Source organism: Panicum virgatum, chromosome 4N (assembly GCF_016808335.1).
Source record: "Panicum virgatum strain AP13 chromosome 4N, P.virgatum_v5, whole genome shotgun sequence".
NCBI classification, from domain to species: Eukaryota; Viridiplantae; Streptophyta; class Magnoliopsida; order Poales; family Poaceae; genus Panicum; species Panicum virgatum.
This window is the reverse complement of record NC_053148.1, coordinates 22,873,466-22,880,537: the sequence shown is the minus strand read 5'-3', so window position 1 is coordinate 22,880,537 and position 7,072 is coordinate 22,873,466.

The following is a 7,072-nucleotide window of genomic DNA, read 5'->3' as shown; positions in this document are numbered from 1 at the left end:
AAGCAACAGTCAAACTCCACCCCAGATTACTACTGCAACATCAGTGGTTATAGCAGATCCTATCTACTCAACCACGCCGCCGATTGCTACAACTGTGCAAGACGAATCTGCGTCCGTATTTCCTAAAGGATGGAATCCTGGTACTGGGTATGGCATGCATCCGGATTTCTTTTCTACGCTACCCAAGATGCAGTTTAATGCATCGGCTTCTCAGCCGATGGGTGCACAGCAGGATGCATCGGCAACACAGCTGAATGCACAAGGCGCATGGAGTCCACAACAGATGGCACAAGCTAATGCATCGGCGCCATCGCCGATGACCCCACAGCAGCATCTTGCTATCCTGCTCCAACCCCAGTCTCCTTCAGAAGTGTTGTTGTCGTAATCTCCGCATCAGAAGCGAGTCAACTGGGTATTCCACAATCAAGCAACTGGACAGATACGGTGTGTCAGTGTACCATACATGGATGCTATTGGGCAACAGTCGGTAAGTCCATCAGCTCCACAGCCGACGATGACTCAGCAAACACCCACTCGGATAGCACAGCAAACACGTCAGATGCAATCGGCTGGACAACCGATGAACCATGTAGCTCAACAACTTGCGATGATGACCAATGCAGCGAGCACGGTTTCCCCTCAGCAAATGCCAATAGTTGAGCCGCAAGTTGATTGGAGCACAAAGATAGCTGAAGTGATGAGGGAGCAGTTTGGTTTGAGGCCAAAGCAACAATCCATTATGTACAAGACTCCATATCCTCCGGCTTATGATCAGATTCCTCTCCCACACAAGTACAAGATGCCTGACTTCACAAATTTCTCAGGGCAGGGAGAAGTTTCTACAATGGAACATGTTAATAGGTTCCTTCTACAGTTGGGAGAAGCAGGCAACCATGATGCACTCAGAGTCCGTTTGTTCTCCTTGTTTTTGTCTGGATCGGCCTTTGCTTGGTTCACCACTTTGCCGGCAAACTACATATTATATTGGGCCGATCTAGAGAGACGATTTCATCAGTTCTTTTTCTCTGGGATTACTGAGTTAAAGTTGACCGATTTGACTGGCTTAAGACAAAGAAATGATGAATTGGTTGCTGCTTTTATCCAAAGGTTCAGAGATGTCAAGAACCGATGTTATAGTTTGGTTCTGTCGGATCAGCAGTTGGCCGATGCAGCATTCAATGGGCTCTTGTCATACATTAAAGATAAATATGCATCGCAGGAGTTTGAAAGTATTAGCCAGATCGCGAGTCGGATGACAGGGTCACAGGAGAGACTCGATCCTACGAGTCCAAGAAGCCTTTTCAGAAGAAGATCAACTATCTGGAATATTCTGCTAATGATGAGTCTGAAGAGGAACAAGAAACGGTCGCATCGGCTGAGTGGATACAGAATAGCAAGAAGCCGGTGACGTGTCCGTTTGGAAAGAAAGAGCCTGAGTCATATGGGTTTGACATCACCAAAGCCGACAAGATCTTTGACTTGTTATTGTCGGAAGGGTTGATCAAGTTGAAGCCATATCACAAGATTCCATCGGAGGACGAGCTCAAGAATATGAAGTACTATAGGTGGCACAATGCCAACGTCGCATGACACAAATGAGTGCAAGATCTTCCGACAGCAGATTCAGATGGCTTTCGAACAAGGGAGATTGAAATTTGAGGCTCCCAAGAAGATATGAAGATCGACGGGCATCCTTTCGCCACAAACATGGTTGATGTGGCCAGAGATGAGAGTTCTCCTCAAGCCAATATTCTGACGTCGTCATCGGCCAAGAGATCTGGGGCTGTTGATCCTAAAGCGCAGATAGCGGCCGATGAGGCCAAAGGAAAGGGTCCGATGAAGGATGTTGGACGTTCATCGACACCACGTAGACGTGTCACATCTCAGATGCTATTGAACAAGTTTCAGCATGATCGTGAAAGGCGGCAACGTAGAGAAGAAGAGAAACGACGCGAGCAAGATCATTGGAGGTGTCCTTTCTTTGTCTACTGCTGGGAAGAAGGGTTGACATTGCCATCGGCGTATGATTGTCTCGAGTACAATGGTCAAGGCAGCCGATCATATGAAAAACCACGTTATGAACCCTATCGACGTGAGCGCACTCCTGTGCATGATCGGCTAGGAAAAAGGGTATCGGTGCATGATCGACTGGGGGGCAGGACAATGCTACGTGATCCTGCTGGGAGAAGAGTGCCTGCACATGATCGGCTAGAGCAGATGGCCGATGAAAGAGTGTAAGATGATTAGCCGATACAAAGAGATCCAGAACGTGAGCCCGATCATATGGATCAATTTCAGTGGTGTCCAGGAGGTTTGACCAGGTCTCAGAAGCGACATGTTCAGAGGCTACGCCAGCTGGAGATCATTGAAGAAGGGCAAGAACAGATTCTGCGCAAGAAAGGGATCAAGTCACAAGTTTGGCGTGCTAAGCCCAGAGCCGATAGTGATCAAGATTCTGGATCATCGGCTGCGCCAATTAATATGGTTTTCATAGTGCCGAAAGAGTTTATGGCGCCAGGCGACGAAGATCATAAACCAGAATTAGAGGAAGCCATGGCACAGTTGAATTTGGAGCCATTGCCAGCAAAATTTGAGAAGCCAGAAGATGATAAGAGGCAGCATCTTAAGGCACTATTCCTGAAGAGATTCGTTGATGGCAAGCCTGTTACGAAGATGTTGATTGATGGAGGTGCAGCCATGAATATAATGCCCTATGTTATGCTACGCAAGCTTGGGAAGAATCAAGATGATCTAACGAAGACTGATATAATGCTCAAGGATTTTGAAGGAGTCGTATCTCCTGCTCTGGGGGCATTATGCGTCGATCTCACAATTGGCAGTAAGACCCTTCCCACTACTTTCTTCATTATTAATGGCAAAGGTTTATACAGTTTGCTGTTGGGTCGGGATTGGATACATGCCAATTGTTGCATTCCATCTACTATGCATCAATGTTCGATTCAGTGGGTTGACGATACTGTTGAAATAGTATCGGCCGATTCGTCATTCAGTGTGGCATCGGCTGAAGCCCATGTAGTGAGTTATGATCGGATGAATTGTCTTTCTGGTCAAGCATGAGAGAAAGATTTATTTCGGATGGCTGATTATGAAGTTACGTCATAAAAGTCAGGAGATTCTTCGGAAGAATCTTGATCAATGAGGGATATGGCCGATTGTAGTATCGGCCGGATTTTGTAAGTTATAGCCAATACTAGGAAGTATTGCCTTTAGTGCAAAAAATATGTAAAAGCCGATTTGCAAGTCAGATACATCGGTTGTAATATGGCCGACACGATATGAGTCGCCCTTAGAGCAATAAATCATAAAGACAAATTTCTAGATTAAGATCAAGTTGTCTGCTAATTCTGGAGGTTGATGTACATGAAATGATTTTACAGTAATCCTAGAGCTTCCCGGATTACATTTATCGCGTGCAGGCGGATTTGATCAATGTTTTTGATTACTTGATTATTGTCTACTGATGAACCAGAAATCGGCCGCAAGCTCTTGTGGAGTTGATATGCCTAACGAGCATACTTTTGCTTATCTTCCTCGAGTCTGGTGATGGCCGGTGGAATCTGAGAGAGATCGTGATCTGCAGTATCTATTGCTTGATTTACTTGACTGAGTTCCTGCAGAAGACGATCACGTTTAGCCTCCAATGCAGCCTTGTTTCTCAGAATGCTGGCTCGGGTGTCATTTAGAGATTTGATCTCGCCGATGGCCGATTCTGCCAAAGCATTGAAGTCGTCCCTCTGTTTGATGATTTCTTCCTGCTGACGACGATCGACGAGTTGTTTCTGAGCCTTGTTGAATTTTGCGCGGTGGTTCTCGATGAAGGCTGTAGGAGTTAGTGCATCTTCAATTGCTTCTGGAAGTCTACCCTCCAGTTCTTCCAAGATGGCGTGGATTGGCTATGCATTCTTGATCAGTTGGCCGATGTCTTGATTCAGAAATTGGAGGGATTCTTGGAGTTTGGCCTTGATTTCATCTGATAGTATAGCTGAATCGATCGATGTTGCTTCTTCTCCTTCTTCCTGAGAAGTAGCTCCGATTTGAAAGGAGAACAGACTGTTGTCCGGAGACTCCTGTTCCTGAAAGGAAGATAAAGTTAAGATGGCCGATGGAAACAAAAGAGTGATGGGATCGGCCAACAGAGAGAAAGGTTGTTTACCTGCTTCAGGCGTATTTCTTCTAGATTGGAGCCAACAGGAACGAGGGGTTGTGATGAAGAGCTCGGGATTGCGGTGTTTGGCTGGCCAAGTAATTCAGATAGTGCATGGTCGACAAGCTGAAGGATGATTGTCAGAAATATACAGAATATGTTCATGAACAAGTTTTGAAATCGTACCTGTATCAATGGAGAGTCCGCCCTGGATTTCCTGGGAGCTGAAGGTGAATGCTGCACCTGATGAAACCAGAAGGAAATAATACCAGATTCAGGATCACGGGAAAATTTGAATACTTGCTGAGTAAGCAGGGTTACACCTGAATGGTGGGTGATGGAGGAGGAGGCGTGTTCTGAAGATTTTCTTCTCCTTCATATTGGTGTTCAGGAGTATCTTGATTGTGAAGTAAAAATATGATCAGCGTTCAGATAAAGTAAAATCATAAGAGTTCAGGCTTTTACCTTCTGAGGAAGAGGAGGGAAGGTCAACTAGAGCATCTATTTGGAATGCTGCTGCTGCTAAAGATTGGCCTGGAGATTTTTTTTTCTTACGAGTTGTTACCTTAGTGTAAGATACCTTGCATTTTCTCCCAGTGGCTACATCTGTCAGAGTTGGGGCACCATAGCCGATATTTGGCTTATCGGCTAGCAAGGCGTAGTTGATCGGCTGCCCACTCCTGCTGATTGTTGGAGGATTCCGATCATCATCCTACAAAGAGTAGAAGTCAAAGGTTGCAAGTGAAAGATGTTAAGATGTTTTGGGAGGTCATTTGACTTGTACCTCATTCTCGCCTGATTGGTAATTGTTGTCGAGAGCCATGCAATATAGATTGGCCGATTTGCAGAAGATATGCTCTTTCCATTCAGACCACCATTGGATGAAAGGAGTAGTGGCAAATGGTGCAATCTGCCAATCGGCTAGAAGTGTCATATTTACATCAAGCTCCAAATCTTTTAGTCGACCATTAGAGAGGGCGTTGTCAAGAGCTCCTCTAAACTGAACTGTGCCAACGAAGAAAAGAAAAGGGGGCACTTGGCCAAATCCCAGTTGTCTAGCCGCCACTGATGGATTATAAAACTCATAGCTGGGGACATTTTTGCCAGCTGTGAAGTTGACCGGCAGAATTCTTAGGGAGATTATCTCTTTCATAATCTTGGTGGCTTCTTCATCAGTTTTCCACGAGTCAAGCTGGAATTTGAAAGGGTTTTCATATATGACCTTTTCATCCTGGTATGCAAACCAAGTAGTAGAGATCTCTGGGAAACCATTGTTGAAGGACTTGAAAAAATCAGTAATGCTAAGGGTCATGGGATTATTGGCAATCATGATAGCTGCTTCACCGAATGATGTGCATCGGCGAGTAGCGGTTTCTTCTTCTTCAGAGAAGTTTTCTGATGGGAATTCTTCTTCTTCAGAGAAGTTTTCTGATGGGAATTCTATCTCTGACAATTCAACTGTCATAGTTTTGTGCATGTACATGTGCACCCACAACTGAATGAACCACCAGGGGCCTCCTAAGTTGGTGATCGGCTGATTCTTTCTAAGTCTGGATGATACTTGATGAAGCAAGTGGTAAACTGACCACAGAAGATGTTTGCCGAGAGGGACAGGATTGCCAGTATCCAGATTTTCTGCCAACTTGAGATTATTGCTTGTTGGACCAACTGCTTTGCCACAGAAGATGAATTTCTCAAGCCACATGTTGAGAAAGGCAGTATGCTCTCTGACAGATACTTATCCGGTCTTCATATTCTTGCCGATATATCCTTTCCATCCGCCGATGCTTTTAGTTTCAATCTTGAAAGATGCTTTTTCTAGCAAACGAAAAGGTCTATCGGCAGCATGAATATTCAGGCCAGTGAGCATCACAACATCCATCAGGGTAGGTGTCATTGGCCCACGATTGAACATAAACGCATTGATGGCGTCAGACCAAAAGTGAGAAGCCAATATTAGCATCGGCTCATTTCTGATCATCTCTGATAAAGATAAGTTCAGACATTGGTTGATATCGTATTGTTCCCAATTGGTTCTCTGAGAATTGGCTATCCTACGGAACCAATTCCTCCATCCGGGGGTGACGCTCGGCCAAGATCTAAAGGCCTGAGAACAATCTAGGTTCATATCGGAGGATTTATGGGGTATTCTATTGGTCTCCAGATTGATGATACTAGTGGGGTCTGGATTACCCATGGGGCCTAAATAGATCATGCTGGGTTGATTCTCTAGCGGAATAATCATATTACCCCTAAGATTCTGAAAATAAAGGCGGAAATGAGAAATGCGATTGAAGGGATCGGGAAGAGAATGAAAAGCAAATGCTGCGGGTGAAGAAAGGAGACGTACCTCTGGAATCTTGGAGATGGACGCCATTGCCAAGAGAGTGGTTCTTGGACTTGGGTTCTTGAAACCCTAGGAGACTGCGATGGCGGCGGCAGGTCAAATGTGTTCTTGAGTAAGAGAGAAGGCAGAGGTGCTACAAGAAATGTGCCAGCGGAAGGGAAGACGGAGATATTTATAACCTTTGCTCGAGGGCAAAATGGGGATTCGATACACCGTCTGATTGGGAGATGAGGATAAATTTGAACGTCGGCAATAATGATTAACATTAATTTCAGAGCAACAGATCTATTACTCCGAAACTGGGGGGCATGTGTTGACACCGTTTTTTGACACGTGTCAAGAAAGCTGATTCTTGTGAAGGGAAGATGGCCGATTTGGAAGAAACCAAAAGATACACGGGGTTGGAATCGGCCGATGGAAATCCGTCCGATGGGCCAGGAGAATATTCTACGAAGATGCTGATCCGCTAGCTCTGGTGCTCGGCCGATGGAGAGTTGTCGATGAAGTCAAGGAAGGAGAAGAGGATCCGGACTCTACGAGAATCTTGATGATTCGGTTGT